The sequence below is a fragment of the Centrocercus urophasianus genome, unplaced genomic scaffold (assembly GCF_019232065.1).
Source record: "Centrocercus urophasianus isolate 14NV4802_14NV808 unplaced genomic scaffold, USGS_Curo_1.0 seq_13, whole genome shotgun sequence".
Classification (NCBI taxonomy): Eukaryota; Metazoa; Chordata; class Aves; order Galliformes; family Phasianidae; genus Centrocercus; species Centrocercus urophasianus.
The window spans coordinates 11,001,977-11,020,237 of record NW_024884475.1 but is presented as its reverse complement, the minus strand read 5'-3'; the positions used below and the strand labels follow the sequence as shown (position 1 = coordinate 11,020,237).

The following is an 18,261-nucleotide window of genomic DNA, read 5'->3' as shown; positions in this document are numbered from 1 at the left end:
GTGCGTATCAGTTGGGAACACCCTTACAGAACAGAGCCTGCCACAGGAGACATCAGTAAAGGAAAACAAGGGAAATAGTAGAACCCACTTATCACTATCCCAAATAAGTCCTATCTGCTGTTTGTCTATTACTCCCTCAACTCTTTACCTCACAACCACGAGCTCTTAGACACAAAAGAAAGGAAAGAAAATACGTATCAGAAGAGGAAGAAAAAAGAGAAAACAAAAAGCTGCACAAAGATCAAGGCTTACTTGTTGCCTGCATGTATTCCTATTCCATGTTGAAATGTTGCCTGTTTAAGCGAACAATGTGAAAACTAGAAGATCTGATCACATTTGTCCCCTCTAGGGAAGTCAATCAAAATACCAATACTACACATATTTACATTTCTGTTAAGCAGTAAAAATCTGGAATTATCAAATCAAAGATTTCCACTAATACTTCATAAGTGGGACCAAAGACAGGAAATTAGAGGATATTTTCTTTGACATGTGGAGGTTTTTAAGCACTAAATACTTAGACCCACTTTTAAATCTTAGATTAATCTTCGGAAGTTAATAGAAATGCCCAAATACTCCATCCCCCATCTACTATCCAATTTCTTTTTTCCTGGGTTCTGATAACATCCAGTACATCTATAAGCTGTTCTCATGCCTCTAGTAGCACTAGTTAGTGCTTTTCCTTGCTTCCCCTCTTCCACTGATTTCCATTTACCCTAGGAAGTCATTCATGTCTAAATTTCTAAGTGTAAAGACGAATTATTTCTGCACAGAAAATTGCTACAATTGCACTCTTGCAAGCAGTTTAACACAAGTTCTTCTACTTGAGAAAGATAGGAAGTCTGCTTTCATCAGTTTCCTGATAAGCACAGAAATATTAAACTGTCACAGTTGACCTGATGGAATAAAAGTGCAACTGATCCCAAAAGTGAAAGAATAGCATGACTCTCAGAATCACTATAAAATACTATTATACTTTTTGTATCTCTTTCCTACTTCTTGTCTGAAACAACCACAAAGTGATAAAGTATTTTTCAGTAAAGAAAATAAACTCTCCCAAGTGGAGCAATAGGAATCTCTCTGCTGTAATTGGAAATTTGTAACTTACACTTCAGCATAATCCCTCATCCATCCATCCATCTCCCCTGTGCAGTTTGGTTGTTTTTTTTTTTTTTTTTTTTTTTTTTTTTTTTTTTTTTTTTTTTTTTGGTTAATTTTAAGCCAAATTTAACATAACTGAGAAAGAATTCCTTTCCCTCCGCAAAACTTGCACTTCGAGTTTAGTTGCAATGAGCAGCACTTAGGCTAGCAGCACTTTAGCAGAAACATTTATCAAGTGTGAAGTACAGTTCAGGGTTGCTGACTAATCTGATCCCACCAGCCCTTCCTGGCTCTTGTCCCAGCCATTAGAATCTCTCTCATTTCTTTTCCATCTCTGCAGATTGCACGCAGCTGTCAAGTCACCCAAGCATCCAAAGTCTGCTTTTCTTGCCTCTCCTCACCTGTACATCATACCTACACAGTGTCTGAGCCCTGATGCTTCTTACTTTTGAGCTCCAAGTAGTGATTTTTTTGACCCTACTCAAAAGACTTAATGCTGATCCCCCCATCCCTCAACTCTTTCCATCACATTCACCTGCAAGTTGAGACATGCATCCTCGATGGTCCTGACTTCAGAGCACACCTACAGATCCTATCATTCTGTCTCCATACAGATTCCTCTTGGACTTAGTGTTCTGCCACATTCTTCAACAGAGCCTAGTGTTCCTATTATTCCCATTTCCTAAACCGTAGGGGGATTCTTCCTGAAGGATGAACTGCTTCTGTCCTCAGGGAAGAGGAAAGATAGTAATTCCCCCTTCTCTGTCCTCAGGGGACAGTAATGATAAGCATCTGATAAATCTGCAACAGCACTGTTTCCATAGCACACTTTTTTTCCTACACAATAAACGTTTAAAGACATTGGTTTCTCAGTTTGGTCATAAGTAGTGGTTAACATCTAAAAATAATTCAAGTAAAGAGGATTTCAGAGATTCAATCAGTGAGATAAGTTACAAGCTTCATGATGGAGAAGATTTATTTCTTCAACATAAAATCACTCTTAAAATTGATTAAAACAGAGCTTAAGAGAATTTCTTAAAGTGATACCATCTAGTAGCCAGTTTTAATAGTGTATCTTCAAGTCAGTCTTGAATGAACAAGCAATTCTTTTTTTTGTTTGTTTTTATAAATCAAATCCAGATTTTGCAGGTCAGTTTTGTAATTATGAAGTATAGTTAAGTTATTCAGTTCCATCCAGACTAAGAGCTCATTCTCTGGAATGACCTTTTCTGCATTATGATGGTTTGTGTTTGACAGCTGGTATTGCTAGGTTCACATTCAGCTTTATTCAGTTTCTGTACTCACACATATAGTCCTATGACACATTCATTCCTCCCCATGTTTTGCTTTCCTCATTTCTTTTCATGCTATAACCAAACAGAAGGTACTAGTAACATATTTTTGAATCATGTATTTATCAACATGCTATCAGTGAATCAAACTCACGTCTGAAGGTCATTTTTAAAGGAATTTAAGGTAGATTTCCTAGTTAGTGCTAAAGTTGAGATTTTCACACACATTTCTCACTAAATACAAAGTGAATAAGCTGAGATAGAAGTGTTTCAATATGTAGCATTTTTCACAGTGATTTCAAATTTAATAAAAATACATGATGTACAAGATGTTTACACAAGTTAGAAAAGGAAAAAAGCCTCAATGAGTTAAAAATCTGATACTATTGTCAAAACAATAGAAATGCAGTACTGATTTTGCAGGTTTATAAATATCTGAGGTGTGGGGGCCATAGTGGTGAGGCCAGTCTTTTTTCAGTGGTACACGGAGCCAGGACAAGGGGAAACAGCCATAAGCTGCAGCATAGGAAGTTTTGCACCGATGTGCACAAGCACTACTTTACAGTGTGGTGACGGAGCACTGGAACAGGCTGCCCAGGGAGGTGGTGGAGTCTCCTTCTCTGGAGATGTTCAAGACCTGCCTGGATGCCGACCTGTGCGACCTGCTGTAGGGAACCTGCTTTGGCAGGGGGGTTGGACTCGATCTCTGGAGGTCCCTTCCAACCCCTACGATTCTGTGATTAATAGAGGAACAACCTGAAACCATTGCTGTTGTCCAAGTTGATTATAATACAGAAAAGCAAGATTTTAAAATACACTTTTCCTTAAGATTACATGTAAAAAAAACGTTAACATATTTTCAACATACATATAGATATTTATATTTTGCATGTATGTGGTTTCTTTCCAGAAGCGTTAATAGTATTTTAAGACTATCTTCTTAAAAACAGCATTTATACTACTGCATGCTTTCGTATAGCAATTTTTAATAAGTATTGCCATAATTAAACCATGTTGTCCAAGTATTCATATTGCACTGCTCACAATTTCTACTGTTTCCAACAAATCAATTGAAGAGCTAGAAAAACAACAAAAAACAAAAGCAAATGGACAAAACAACAACAAAGACACACAAAGAAGTACCCGAAGAGAGTCAACCAATTTCCGGAGAGACCATATTTATCAAGAGAAGCACAGTATTACAGCACATTATTACAAGGACAGTATTCTAGAGATGTCAAATCTCCCAACTTCTTCTCGTAACTATTTATTAAAGGTATACCATACAGGCTACAGGTTTCTCAGGGTTCATTCCTTCTTTTTCCATTCACATAAACATACGAATTGACAAGTACCTTCATAATAGACTGAAGATCTCTTTTGCTTAACAACCAACAGGGAGTCCTAAATAAATTAAAGACATTTCTAAGGTATTGGAAAAGTTTTAGCTTTCTTTTTAGCACCTCTTGCAAGCATTCAAAACATAGGCAAGTATTTCTGGCTAAGCAAAACATGACCTTTCTTATCTTAAGATGACCGTTAGCAGCCACACGCTTATCTAACTGTAAAACTCATGTGGGAATTCTGCCAGAAGCTGAAGAGCTACCAGCTACCCCAATGTAGCACCTTTTCAGAACAGTTGATAGTTCACAAGTAAGAGAAACCATCTTGAAGCACGTTACTGCAGTTTATTTTTTGGGCTTTTTTTTTTGTTTTTTTTTTTTTTTTGGTTTTGTTTTTTTTTTTTTTTTTTTGGTGTTTTTTTTTGGGGGGGGGGGTTTGCTGTTTGAAGAGTAATGAATATATGGTCATAAAATAGGAAACATTTGTGTAGAGGATTACTCAGCACAGATTGCTCAGAGGCTGTTTAAAAAAATGAAATATGAGTAATTTCTTCTTATCTACACTGAAGTTGCATCAGTTAAAGCAGAATTGGAAAAAATGGTCAGATTTCACTATCTATCAGTCAACAATACAAACAAAAAGACATTTAAAACACAAATGCACCTGGCCCTACATCCAGTACATTGCAGCAATCCTATATTTTCATGCACAGCCTTTGATTATTTAAAGAAATGTACCCATGCATAGCAGCATGATGCAACAACATCCTTTGAAATCTTGTGTATTTACATGGTCATTCTGAGGAGATAGTTTGGAAGTATCAGAAACAGTACAGTCAAAATAAAGGGACATTGATGTGCAAGAAATAAGAGTAATCAAATAAAGACTAGGGGCCAGGTAGGGAAATTTTTGCCTTTTTCCCCCCGCTAGCAGTGGGCAAAAGTGCATAAGTAATCCAAAAGATGGAACTCCTATGCTGATGCTTTCCTGAAGTAGTTCGCCTGGAAATGTGATGTTTCCTCATAGATAATCAGTAGATGAAGCAAACACTTTCAGAATTAGGTATCAAAGACTTTATCATATCTTGAGCATTTTGCAGAGTCCGTTAAATAAATCAATCTAAATCAAGTTGTGAATCCAATCATAGAATGGCCTAGGTTGAAAAGGACCACAATGACCATCTAATTTCAACCCCCCTGCTATGTGCAGGGTCACCAACCACCAGACCAGGCTGCCCAGAGTCACATCCAGCCTGACCTTGAATGCCTCCAAGGATGGGGCATCCACAACCTCCTTGGGCAACCTGTTCCAGTGTGTCACCACCTTCTGAGTGAAAAACTTCCTCCTAATATCTTACCTAAACCTCCCCGTCTCAGTTTAAAACCATTCCCCCTTGTCCTATCACTATCCATTCTCATAAACATCTGTTCCGATTGCTAGTTATGCACTCCCTTCAAGTACTGGAAGGTCACAATGAGGTCTCTTCCTCTTCTCCAAGCTAAACAACCCCAGTTGCTCAACCTTTCCTCATAGGAGAGGTACTCCAGCCCTCTGATCATCTTAGTGTCCTCTGGACCCGCTCCAAGAGCTCCACATCCTTCCTGTACTGGAGGCCCCAGTCTTGGACACCGTACTCTAGATAGGGCCTCACAAGAGCTGAGTGGAGGGGGACAATCACCTCCCTCTTCCTGCTGGCCACCCTTTTTTAGTGCAGCCCAGAACACAGTTGGTCTTTTGGACTGCAAGCACACACTGCTGGCTCAAGTCCAGCTTCTTGTCCATGTTCATCTATTTAAATAAAGAGGAGCTGACAGACTTAATTATAAGAACATTTTTTAAACTGTTCTAAAGATTCAAAATCAAAATTCATTGGGAAATGGAGCTATAGTATTCAGTACTTTCATTCTTTTCAAAATCAGCATTATCTACTTTCTATTGCATAGGTCACTCTGAAAGTAATGATTTATTTCTGTGGAAACTACAACAGATGTAAAGAACACAACAACTCTATTTGACAGAACAAATTCTCAGCTACAAAATGCTATTTTTCAATGCATTTTCACCAGTGATGAACAAGAGCCTACATACCACACTTTAAAAAAAGTCTGCACTAGCAGAGGTAATCCACTGTTTCACTGCTGCTGTGACAGCATTATTGCTATAGGAAAACGTTGCTTACAGAATCCATCTTTCTTTGGTCCGAACAGGCAGAAGTCAGAAGGCTCCACATCCAGACTAATGTGGTGACTGCATTCAGCTAAGATCAACAACATGCTCCATGGTCTTCAAACTGGCACAGGGCCTGGCGTTGCATTGCAAGAGAAAGGTTGCCTTATTCTCTGGCCTCAATCTGGAAGTTCAAGCCTTCAGCTACATCGTGATGTAGTTGCAATGTAGAGTTGATAGTTTGTTCAGATTGCAGGAAATCTGAAACACTTTCCCTATCCTAACAGCAGTGAATATCACTTTACCTGCTGAGTGACACATCTTGAACACAGCAATAAAATGTAATTGGCAGGAAGGTTCAACCTCTACTGCCATGTCACCAACACCCAGCAGCCCTTGTATTATTAGTCAGGTACATCTGAACAAATCACCTTCATACCTGCCACTGTATCTCCTCCTGCAAGTCACCATAAGGAGTTAAATGTGATCAGAGGTAAATGTTGAACTGTCCTCTCAATTACAGACAAACAATTAGTTATCTGTAGGACCCAAAATACACAGTTAGTTCTTCTCTTTACTAAAAGAGAATTACTTCAATGAACACCAAGTTATTTTAGGCTTGTTTTTTCCCCCACTCTTTTTATACTGCTTTATAATGATTATGCTATAAGGAACATCTCTCAAGCATTGAACCAAAAGATACTAATGAACTATTAGCTGTACTAAAGCATCACAAAAGACAATCCAATACTACCCAGAGGGGCCCCTAAGGCATGTTCTGTACATTTTTTTTTTTTCTTAAAAAAAAAAAAAAAAAGTTGGTTCGTTCTTCTTCAGGAAGATTTCAGTAATGATTATACGATACTGCAGAGCTGTCATTTCCCATTGTAGTCTCCCTACTTCAGATCATAGTTAACCCTTTCATCGAAGGCATTTTTCCCCACTATGCACTGTATTAATATATAAAATACATCAGGTATTATGAACAGCAGAAAAGCAAGAATTTCCAAATGTGAACTACAAAGTGTCTGCCAGTAATATACATCTTCAGAGTTACTGCTGCTTTCCTTTTTTTTTCTGCAATACAATTTTTTTGACAAACCTTGATAATATATATTTTTTTTTTTCTAGAGAGATGCTGTATATCATTCATAGGATCTACTGTCATTTTGCTTCGGTCAAAACAGTTACATGGAATGGGGGTTGTCCAGTCCTTTAGTATTTATCCTTTCCATAAGTTTACCAATAGGAGAAAACTGATATCTCTCCCCCTTATAAGTAGCCAGTACCTCAAAGCAACCCCAACCACTGATTTGTCATGCAAAGCATATAAAGCTGCTTTCTCAACACTCAGACTTGTGCACACTATATACACATGAAAGCCAACAGAAGAATGAGAAATTCTGTCAGAGAAGCTTAGCATCCAACAGAAACCAAGCTAGTCAAAATGTTTCCTCTTTATTAATTGTGACAAGGAGTACGTGACGTAGAGACAGCGGTCAGATTAACAAGCAGGTGATGAAGGTATGACACTGGGCATCGTTTTTGTACTGCAGACTTACGATTCTCCCAGGGGAAAAAGTCTTACAAAATTAACAGAAAACAGAGTAAAAACATTGCTATAAAGAGGTGCATTCACTGAACACAGAAAGGCTTCTTGTAACTAGAACCGTATTAAGCAGGTAGAAACTTAGTATTAATTTGGTTTATTTTACTGACTGCATATTCTAGTAGGGATGAATTTCTATTTCAGTATACACAAGAAAATATAACTTCAAGATATTGTGCGTTAGAAATCGATAATGCTGTAAATTTATTTCAGACTTATTCTTTTCCTACCCAACAAACATGGTGGCAATACACAGTACCTTTCTCTTGTCCACGAGTCACTGAGGCAGTTGTGTTTGATTTTATGTTGAAGATGTTAAGTCTGAGCAGCACCAGGAGCTAAGTTGTTAAGTACGTTTGTACCGGGTTTTTCCACACAGCTACTCCTACTGGCACATCCTCTTTTTTGCCAGGACAAAGGGATTTCTGAGCAACGTTGGTGACATTATCTGTTAGACAAAAGAGATTTAACCCAAATTAGATTTGATCGATAGCTTTAACTGTAGTAATGAAGTGACAAATTATTTACATAAGGTAACAAAATGCAAAAGAAAAAGCATGTAAAATAAAAATAAAATAAGCGTAGCATTTTTCTATTAACAGTGCATACGTAGAGTCCAATTTATAATTGGCTTTGTCAGCTGATCTTCAATCAAAGTGACAAAGTTGCTATGCTACTTAACAATTAGAAGAGAGCAATGCAAACTGTTATCTGAGGTTGTATTTCTTTTTAAAACATATCACCTCTTCATGCATTACAGGCTTACACCTGTGTATGAGTTGCCACATGCACCCTGGCCATCATCATGGATCTTTGTAAGTGCCAAAAATATATCAACATAAGGTTGTTATCACATCCTATTCAACAAAGAACTAGAATGAATTTCAGAAACCTAAATACTATTTTTCTTTCCATGTTTGTCCTGCACAGTGAAAGAAATGGTGTTGATTTCCTCTCTGAAATAATAAAAAAGATGCATAAAGGCTTTAGACTGTCTCCCTTCACATTTACTGAAAGTAGTCAACATATTTTGACCATAGAAGTATGATGACACCTTTACTTAAGCTCAGTACAGAAAATAGAGTCTCCTAAGCCCTTTCACAGTAAACCCTTTCTGCTAAAGCATAACTCTATGATTGACTAAACAGGATTCAGAGAAGGAAAAAAAATTTCTATAGTGTCTAATGCAGGCATCTAGCTCTCCAAAGCATAGGGCTGCCACAAGTAACGTAGAACCCAGCGAAGTCCAGGGCCTTTGGCTGACAGCTGCAAGGCAGGCAGGATGCCATGCCTGAACAGTACTGAAATGTGACTGGCTTGTTGTCTTGTGCTTAGTTCAAGCCTTCACAAAAAGTTGCACTTCACACAGAATATATCAGGCTTGCCTCCAACGGTAACAGTCCCTAGAACATTAACTCCTAGCAAATTCCCTTTGCTTTGGAATATTTCCACTCAGCTCAAGTGGTTTGTTACAGGCTTTGAGTGGATGCTGTTGTTAATCGAGTAAATACAAAATCCTCAGAGAATAACTGAGAACTTACTTGTTCAATAAGGACAATCATCCAGGCAGGGTCTAATGGAAAAAAAAGAAAAAAAAAAAAAAAAAAAAAAAAACACCAAAAGCTCCACATGCGTATTTCCTTAGGGCCTCTCTTTTGTGAGAGAATGCTTTTAAGAGGGATGATAGAATGAGGGTCAGATCATGGCAGGAGATCAAAGTGCTGAAACAGCTTAGTCAGCATCCTTAAGTAGCATAGGAGGCTTGAAAAGTATAAGTTACTTGGTCTCTAGAGCACCAAGCTTCCTTAGGGTAGAGGGGGCCCAAGAACCTGGATTTTTATGATGTCATACCACTGATTTGACCCTATCTTCATTATTAAGAGTTGTCCTGTTTCTAAATATTTCAATAGTCATTACACATAGGACAATATTTTGTCATTTTCCTCTAGCCTTACAGCAGCTAATTTGAACAGGTCTGATTTAAAGGGAAACAGGAGTACTCAGCTATTAACACTGTGAATACAGAAAACATAAAAGAGCAAGAAGTTACCAGAATACAGTAACCAGCCTAGCAAGAAAGCAACAGAGATAAAAGTCAGTCTTGCTAAATGGTTACTGTATAAATCTCTAGACTTAAGAAAAAAACAAAACAAAACACAAAGCCTTAAGTTCAAAATTACCCTGGTGAGTTTTCTACATTTTAACATGTATTCTAACTTCAGCAGACCTATCATTCCACAATACTAACTCTTTTAAAGAAGTTCTTACATTCTAATAACTTGTTAGTTTAACAGCAGTTGCTTTTAAATTCTCCAGGTAGTTTAGAAACAAGAAGTATCTTAGTTCTCGACCAGGAGTTCTCCCTGTATGGAGGGTATTTACAGATGCTTTTAGAAGGATGAACATAGATCTAGGACATGTAATTTCGAGTTGCTTTATTAATAGCATATGTAATGAAAATAGTATAGCAACGTCACATACCTTTTTTAAAAGTAGACATTTCAGTGGCACAGCACATCAGCAAGATGAAAACAAGAGTAACTGGAAATAAGTCTTGCAGAAAATATTGCAGACTTGAAACATATTTAATTATGTCTCTCACTAGATATCATCAAGTTTTTTTTCATAATAAATTACCAGCAACCACTGGAAACCTACAACCCAATAATCCTTAAGTAATCTTCCCAGAGTTTCTCAAAAGATATTGTAATACAAAAAAAAAAGTTAATTGGATACTTAATTCCCCATTTCCAGTAACTGCTAAGCAAAATCTACTTCTAATTGGGGTTGGTAGGAGGAGAATGGTAAAAAGGAGAGGGATGCTGATTTTTTGGAAAAGCTATTTATTAATCCACAAATAAACAGCACATAAGTTATACCTATTCAGCTTCATTCTGAATTCCAAGTATATCACGCTTTCCAAAAAGCGCTCAAAGAACTAAAGCTATTATAGAAATAATTTGATAGATGAACCGATGTTGGATGAAATTACTCATTTATCAAATGTAATAATTCACTCATATCCTGTAGTTAGGGCAGTAAGACTGAATAAGCAAAGTTGATTGAATTACGTGCTTTGCTATATAATGGCTTTCCAGACAAAAGTTCAGTGTTACAAGAACAAAGGTTTTATTTCTGTTTATGTGGCAATGATTTGTAAATCTGTCAACACTTCCCAAATAGTTAAGAAATTATCTTCGGTACCTTCAGCCCTTTTCTAAATTGACAAATTGAAATATATGGAATCTTCAGTGAAAATTTGGCTTGTAACACATTATGATTTAATTCCCAATAGCATTCTCTCTTAAAATTGACACACAATCATCTGTCTTTCAGTCACAAACAAGGGATAACTCTAAATCCTTTAGAGCAGAAAGACAAGATGAACAACAGTAACATCCTTACTCTGTGGTAAGAGGAAAGTATTTCACCTGAATATTTCAGAAGCCCTCGGTAGAACCTTGTACAGCTGATGCACATTTCAAAGTTTTTTGTTTAAAAAAAAAAAAAAAAAAAAAAAAAAAAGCTTTTGGAGTTTAAAACAAGTAAAGCATGGCAACCAGCAACAGAAACAAGTCTTATTTGGTAATAAAGCAATTCCTTTGCCATGTGGGAGTATAGTGCCAAGCATATCCGTGAGCTCCCTGCAGTAGCTGCTGTAAGTTTTGCTTGGCAAATTCTTCGTAATGGGAATTTACATTAACTTTCAGTTGTTTTCTAAGAAGTTACTCTAATCAACAGACAGGGAAGGTGAGATCTTATAACAGAGTGTTCAAGCATTAAAAAAGCACACTTCTAAAAACACATTTCATTTTACTATAGTACCTTTCTTCCTAGCCTAAAACTTCACATCCATAACATTAATTTGATTATCCACCAGAATGACAAATTGCCTAGATACAAGTTATACTCAAGAAGATTGCATCTTCTCAGCCACCAATCTTAGATTTCTAAGAGTGATGTTTACTTGTTTGTTGTTGTTGTTTAAGCCTGATTCCCCACTGTATCCAGGCAAGCAAAGACTTTATATGCAAATAAATAAGAGCAGTACAGACACAGCCCTTCATGAATGGGACTTAGCATGTCAGTAGTCAGAACATGCCAATAACAAGTGCTTGTGTAGAATATACACCAATTGCTCTGTAATGTATCCGTTCAGTCACCCCTTAATACACCACATAATAATCAGAAAAACGTGAAGCCTTCAGAACTGACTGCACCAAAGACAGAAAATGGTATCAGATATAATCATTACCATGATAAACACCCAGTCAGATGTGCAAACACCATAACCACACTTCTTACAGGGGACAAAATTAGATCTTAAGAGGCGTGGACAGAATGACAATTTCTGCTTTGTTTGATATTGTCATATCTGAGATAACTTTGACAGTTCCCAGATGGAGGGACCAACAACGGCTCATAGGCTGCACATCATGCAACAGTGCTTTCGTATGAAATTTACATCAGTCTTTCTGAATTGTAGACAGTGGTCACAGTCAACACCAGATAATGAGGGGAAAGTCTAGTTTAACTAACTTAATTTCTTCTTATGACAAGGTTGCCCACTGAACTGACCACAGTACCCTACAAGACAAATATCCCATTTACAGCCAGAAAAATACAAAATATTATGGGTGAACAGCCAGCTGATGGGTCAGGCTCAAAGGGTTAGCATAAACAGGGTTACATCAAGCTGCTGCCCACTCACTAATGAGGTTCACCAGGGCTCTATTCATGGAGTCAGTTCTTCCGTACGTTTTCCTAAATGATCTGGACACAGGACTCAAACACAGATTAATAAAGTTCGCAGACAACGCAAAATTGAAAGAAACCTTTGATTTCCTGAAGAGTGAATAGGCCTTGCAGAGAGATCTCAGCAAATTAGAGGGCTGGACAATCACCAACTGCATTAAGTTTAAAGCATGGCTTGATTTTGGGTGTGTCTTGCGTGGAGCCAGCAGTTGTATTCAATGATCTTTGTGGATCCCTTCCAGCCCAGAACATTCTATGATTCTATGACTACGGGGGATTTTTCCAGGCATTGCCCTCTAATGGAATCTTGCTTCCAGATCAGCTTCAGGATGCTTTTTTCACTTTCCTTGCCCTGAAATGACCCAGCAATTAAGCTATTTTGTCTTGCTATTACACAACTGACTCGAAGGCATTGTCTAGAGCAATGAAGGTTTACAAGACTATTTTTGTTTCCCACTCCTACGCACAGCATTTAGTATGACTTTAGCAAAGTGAATGAGATTGCTGATGTAAGACTGCCAATTAGATTAGCCCTGGAAAAGGCCTTATTAATGTACTGACTTTCTTCTTCACTATTTCAGCTCTTACAGAATCACTGTTTTTAAGCCTGAACAAGTATTCTTCATTTGTATATAGGTCACTGATAAGGAAATTACATCTGAAGTCCTTCCATGATGGAAAAGGAAAGATTTTCCTCTCCAGAAACAACTCCTGTTTTTCCATATATATTCCTTCAGGCCCTAGTAATTACTTAAATGTAATGCAAAATTTATTGGGTTAGTCATGCCTTCAGTTTTCTCTCACATAGTCGCTGTTCAGCCTCAGCAGTTAATTCAGTACATAAATATGTACAACCTTCACTTAGCATTTATAAACATGTGAGCACATACATATTTGGCGGCCCTCTACACAAAGAATTAGGTTTCTGAATCTGAATGACTTGGAATCTGATTCTCATACCTTAACCCTGAAAGCCTCTATGCAAAGGCTAGGATTTACTCATTTAGTATAATTGAGCAAAGTCAGTTAAGTAATAATATTTCACATCAGCATGTTTTAGGAGGAGTTTGGAAATAGACAAAGGTGAGTATTGCTTCAAATAATATCATTCCCCTTAAATTCCATTGCATACTAGTAGGAAATCTACACAGTGGTACTTACAGTATGGATTTTATTTTTAAGAGGTTTTAAATAAACTACCCAGAAATTTTTTTTCTTGCAACTCTATGGTAGTCCCTTCTTTTAAAAGCTCCATCCTTATAGGTCCTAGCAACTTAAAACATCATATTTAGTGAGATAAAATTCACAACTACTACACTTAGAATTCCAACCAAAACAAAAGACAAGAGCTTTGCTATCTTTGTGCAGTTAGAAGTTGATATTATGTGAAGAATTGGTAAAGCATAAGTCTCTGCTTCACAACATAACAAACAGCTAGTAAGATAAGATCACAGTGTGCCACCTTTCCACTAATTTCAGATAAATTCCCAACGTCAGCTGCTGCTCTTCTTACAAGTTCTTGTATTTCATTATTTTTCTGTACAGCTAATTCGAAGGAGGGAGAACAGTAGCTATCTGAATACAGTTGAAGACTGGGAAGTTTGAACATTTTACACCTGAGCAGGCTAAAATGATCTATCAAAATGTTAAGATGTTAAAGTGCTATGCCTTCTAATTCCATAAATTATATTTTAATAAGTAGAAAATTCATACCTAGTCCAATTAGAAATTACATTAAGCTGGGAGATATTTGTTAATGCACCTACCATTAATTTCAGCACTAGTTTTCCTTTTTTGTTTTTTCCACCCTTTAAGACACTGCCCTCTTACTGACTTTGAATTAGTGGTGCTGGATCAACTACCACATGCTCTAAATAACAAAAAGAAAAAAAACAACACCCAAACAACAGCAACAAAAAAACCCCCACACTCACAGGAAATCAAAGATATAGTCATTCCGTTTTCATTCAGTTTTCATTCCCAGTTCTCTCTCAGGCTTTCTTCAGTTACTAACTCGCAGTGTTTATTATAGTGCTGGTAAAACATCTAAAACAGAACATTCTCATCAAATCTGCAGTTTCCTGCATCTAAGAATACCCACTCAAGGTAACAGCTACTACTTCTCACTTGCAGATGCAGTATGCCAAAAGAAGAGGTTTCCTCAAGGTCACGCAGTGAGTCAGCTAAAACATACGAAAAGGACTCGGGGCAGCTGATTTTATGTGATTGAACTGCAGGTCAGCCTTCAGCCCCCCCGAGAAGAAAACCTGCGCTTTCTACTCTCAAATTCATCAATTAGCTGTGCATTATGCATATAATTGAGCAGAACCTTTTATGCTCAGTTTGTAGCACATTGCTATTGTTTCAGTCCCAACAGTAAATTTAGAGGTCTCTACATTTCACAGAGTTGCACAGAAAGCATTCAGTACACAGATTCTGCATGCTCAGTTAAAGCTTCATAATGATCATAAAATGACACATGTAGGTATGTCTGTAAACTCTGATTTTCTGTGTATTCACTTGTGTTTCTGCAAAGAATAGAAGTGTGATATCAGAAATCAGCTAGCATATTTCTCCACCTAATCATAAACTGTATTTTTTTTTCTACTCAGAAACAGAACATTCAAGTGATACCCAATAAAAGCTGATAGAAGTTAGATCCTCCCAGAAACCTTGGTAAGTCCGATTAAACATTGACAAACGTAACAGTTTGAAACAGGCACTGTTTGTTACAAAGACATCATTATCTTCCAATAAAGGACTTCACACCAGTTTTACATCAACAAAGAGCTGCTTACTATAAAAATCATAATAGTGGAGAGAAGAAATCCAGTCCTAGTGACCTTCAGATACTTGCCTTTACAGAACAATTATGATATGGTCACAGCCCACTTCAGCCTTCTCACCAGTAGCACAGTAAGGAAAAGTGCCATAAAGAGGTGGCAGTGTGTAAGCATGCTTGGTATTCAATTCCAGTTCTCAGTTAATTTCAGTCCAGTTGTTTACTGAACTGAATCCCCCAGGCATCATTACTGTGAGGATTCAGTGCTTGACAGTAGCACACTTCAAAACAAATCATAGAAAAATATTAGACCTATCACTGAAAATGCATCTATCAGTGAACTAATATTTAGATATCTAGAGACACAAGGAGCAACTCATATTTCTTAAAACTCACAATAAGTGTATGCTGATACTTATACAGTGTATCTAACATCTTATATCTGATACACATCCTTGCCTCCTTAGCAGGATTCGGTTGCAAAAATCTGGGTGTCCTAAAATTATAGGCATCACAGACATCTCAAGGTTCTTTAGAGAAACCAATCTCATTCCACTAAATAAAAAGTAGAAACACACCTCCCAAATCCCCTGAAATTTTTCCGTTTTCTCTTCACACATTCTTACATAATATATGCACAAATGAACACATACACAGGAGCCTATATGCTATATATTACACAGGATACCATCAAACACTTTTCAGAAACGGCCACAGATTTGGAAGTAAATGAGAAGCCCAATTTCCTGCACTCCCATCCCCTAAAGCATTGACCCTACCAAAACCCTGCATTATGGTTCACAAAGGTCAGAATCAGTTCTGGAACTGTATCACACAATATCACAGTACAGCAGCCACACTACATGCTGGTTGGAAGAAAAGGGCAACAACGGGATGAGCCAGCCTGTGGGGCATAGTGCATGCAAGAAGCCCCAGGTAGGATATTTTCACATGGAGTTGATCTACTCTTTTGGACATTTCAGAGATCTGTTTGTACAAATGTGCACAATGTCCAAATTTAAAGAATATGAGCATGGGGATGGAGCACAGCAAAACCTGCTTCTAACAATTCCACAAAGGAGTTCCTCACAGCTCTCATCACTGCAACATATGCTGAGCTGAAGTTCTTGCAGGCTTGTCAGCAGTAACACAGCTCAACTTATTTTACTTTGCCAGATCATAACGCTCAAGCTCAGCAGCCCTAACTGCAGCTCAGTGCTGTTCTCTCCATACCACACCTGTGCAGAGTTGAACTTTTGTTTTTATGCTCACTCCTCTCCTTTATTATATTTTAGTTACTTGTTTAAGTATCTTGCTGCCCTACTAAGTTTGCAAAACAAAGTATAACTAAGTTCCATTAAAAAAGAAATCAAATATTCTTCTAAAATTACATTGGGAAGTATTAATTTGCAATACCAAATCATTGTACCAAGTATTATTATTCATGATTCAGTTAAGCAAGTTTATCTCAAACCTGCTACACTGACTTTGATTGTTTTTTTCTGACACTGAAAGTATAAATTCATTTTTCATTATCTTTATAAAACCACCTTTAATACAAACCATGGAGGGATTAAAAAAAGCCAACATATTCTGCATTGCATTACCATATATAACTTGAGTACTGCATAGAAAGGTTTTGAGAAATTCTTTGGTTTGGGGGTTTTTTTGTTGTTGTTGGGTTTTTTTTTGTTTTTTTTTTTTTTTGTTATTTTCTGTTTATCTAATACATTACTTGGGTTTATATCACATTTAGTTTACTGCATATTTATATAATCACTTCCTAGTAAATAAAATTTCAGGTGAAACAGACTGCTGCTAGAGTCAGCAAAGATACGTTAGAAAAAGAAACACTGACAGATGCACTCTAGTGCATCCATATTTATTAGGGGCAATGGAACAATAAAGTCAAGGAAATTGCAACCATCAGCAGAAATGCACGTGTTGCTGTTGCTGATGAAATGCATTTCAGAAGCAATATAAATTGGATATATTTCTCAGCTACAGTTCAGCTTGATTGTACTTTTTTTTCCCCACACAGAGATAAAAATGTATAGATAAAATATATACATACACACATCCAAAATAAATATTGCTTTTGACCAACATCCATTTTTGCACATCTTCTCTCTAAACCAAGAAAATATAGCACTTTTGATGTCACTTCCTTCAGAAGGGGATAAAATAGGTATATGTGTGATTTGATCTTATATTATGCATACTCTCCCTTCTGTTAGAAGGTGAGTAAATAGAGGACTGATGCTGTGGCATTACCATTTACCCTCTAATTAGTACTGCAGTACTGCCGATGCCTGTTACCTGTCAGGTCAGGGTGTTTTTTTTCTTTCAACACAGCCCAAAAGTTTTTTAGTTAGCAGCTCAGAAGGTTGCATGTATACATTGTAACTTAAGATCTAGCAGACTTCATTGTTCATTTGGTCATCCATCACCTACAGCAAACCTGTACACAGTTTCTTCTATATCACACAGCCAACTCATCCACAATCTTCAGAAGTTGTTTACAATATTCTCTAACTACAGCAAATTGCTTGCTGAAAGCATAACAACTTCCATCAAATACAAATACAATTAAGGTTCATACTGGAACACTGCAAAGTATTAAGTGCTATTGTACTTCAGATTTGATGGGTTCAAAGAGCTAATTTCAGAGCAACAAATGCTTAATGCACCAAGGAGAAACCGTTTCAACAATATCCTAAGGATTACAGGATACAATGCCTGTGACTTCATCTCCCAATTACCCTCAATTCTTAAACACCAAGCCAAGTAGTAACCTCTGAGAAGAAAGAAAAATTGCGTGCAAGAAAATTGATACTTATTAGAACTTCACAAAGAAGGTAACAGAAAGGAAGTCATCATTTACACCCACAGGATCCTCTGGCTGCTGTATGGCAATATGATAACTGATCCCTTTCTTTTTGATTTTGCTTTTTCTAAAATACAGCTTATTACTGCTGCAAGCAATTGATCAGTGTGTTTGCAGAACATGGAGGAAATGATTTATACACACAGGACTATGTATACACTACTTGTTTACTCTGAGCCCCATAAAACTTCGCACCTGTATTTAGAAATTTTAACATGATCTGCTCTAATCCCAAATGATGGAGACAGAGTAAACATTATGCCCCTTTAAGCAGCTCTCTGGAAAATGCGTTGTAATCCAAGGCACATTTCCATCCAATCAGTCT

At 37.1% G+C, this 18,261-nt stretch overlaps 1 protein-coding gene across 6 annotated transcripts in view; it reads right to left on the bottom strand.

Annotated features, from left to right (window-relative positions):
- The window catches only part of JAKMIP1 (janus kinase and microtubule interacting protein 1), a 129,630-nt gene that overhangs the window by 77,624 nt on the left and 33,745 nt on the right, over positions 1 to 18,261 (bottom strand). For 5 of the 6 annotated variants that reach the window (XM_042812213.1, XM_042812212.1, XM_042812215.1 and 2 more), the window contains exon 2: positions 7,772 to 7,960. The gene's annotated coding sequence lies outside the window, so the exon portion shown is untranslated. Of the gene's footprint in view, positions 1 to 7,771; positions 7,961 to 14,201; positions 14,389 to 18,261 lie in introns of those variants that run through there. The other variant, XM_042812217.1, reaches the window with a different exon arrangement.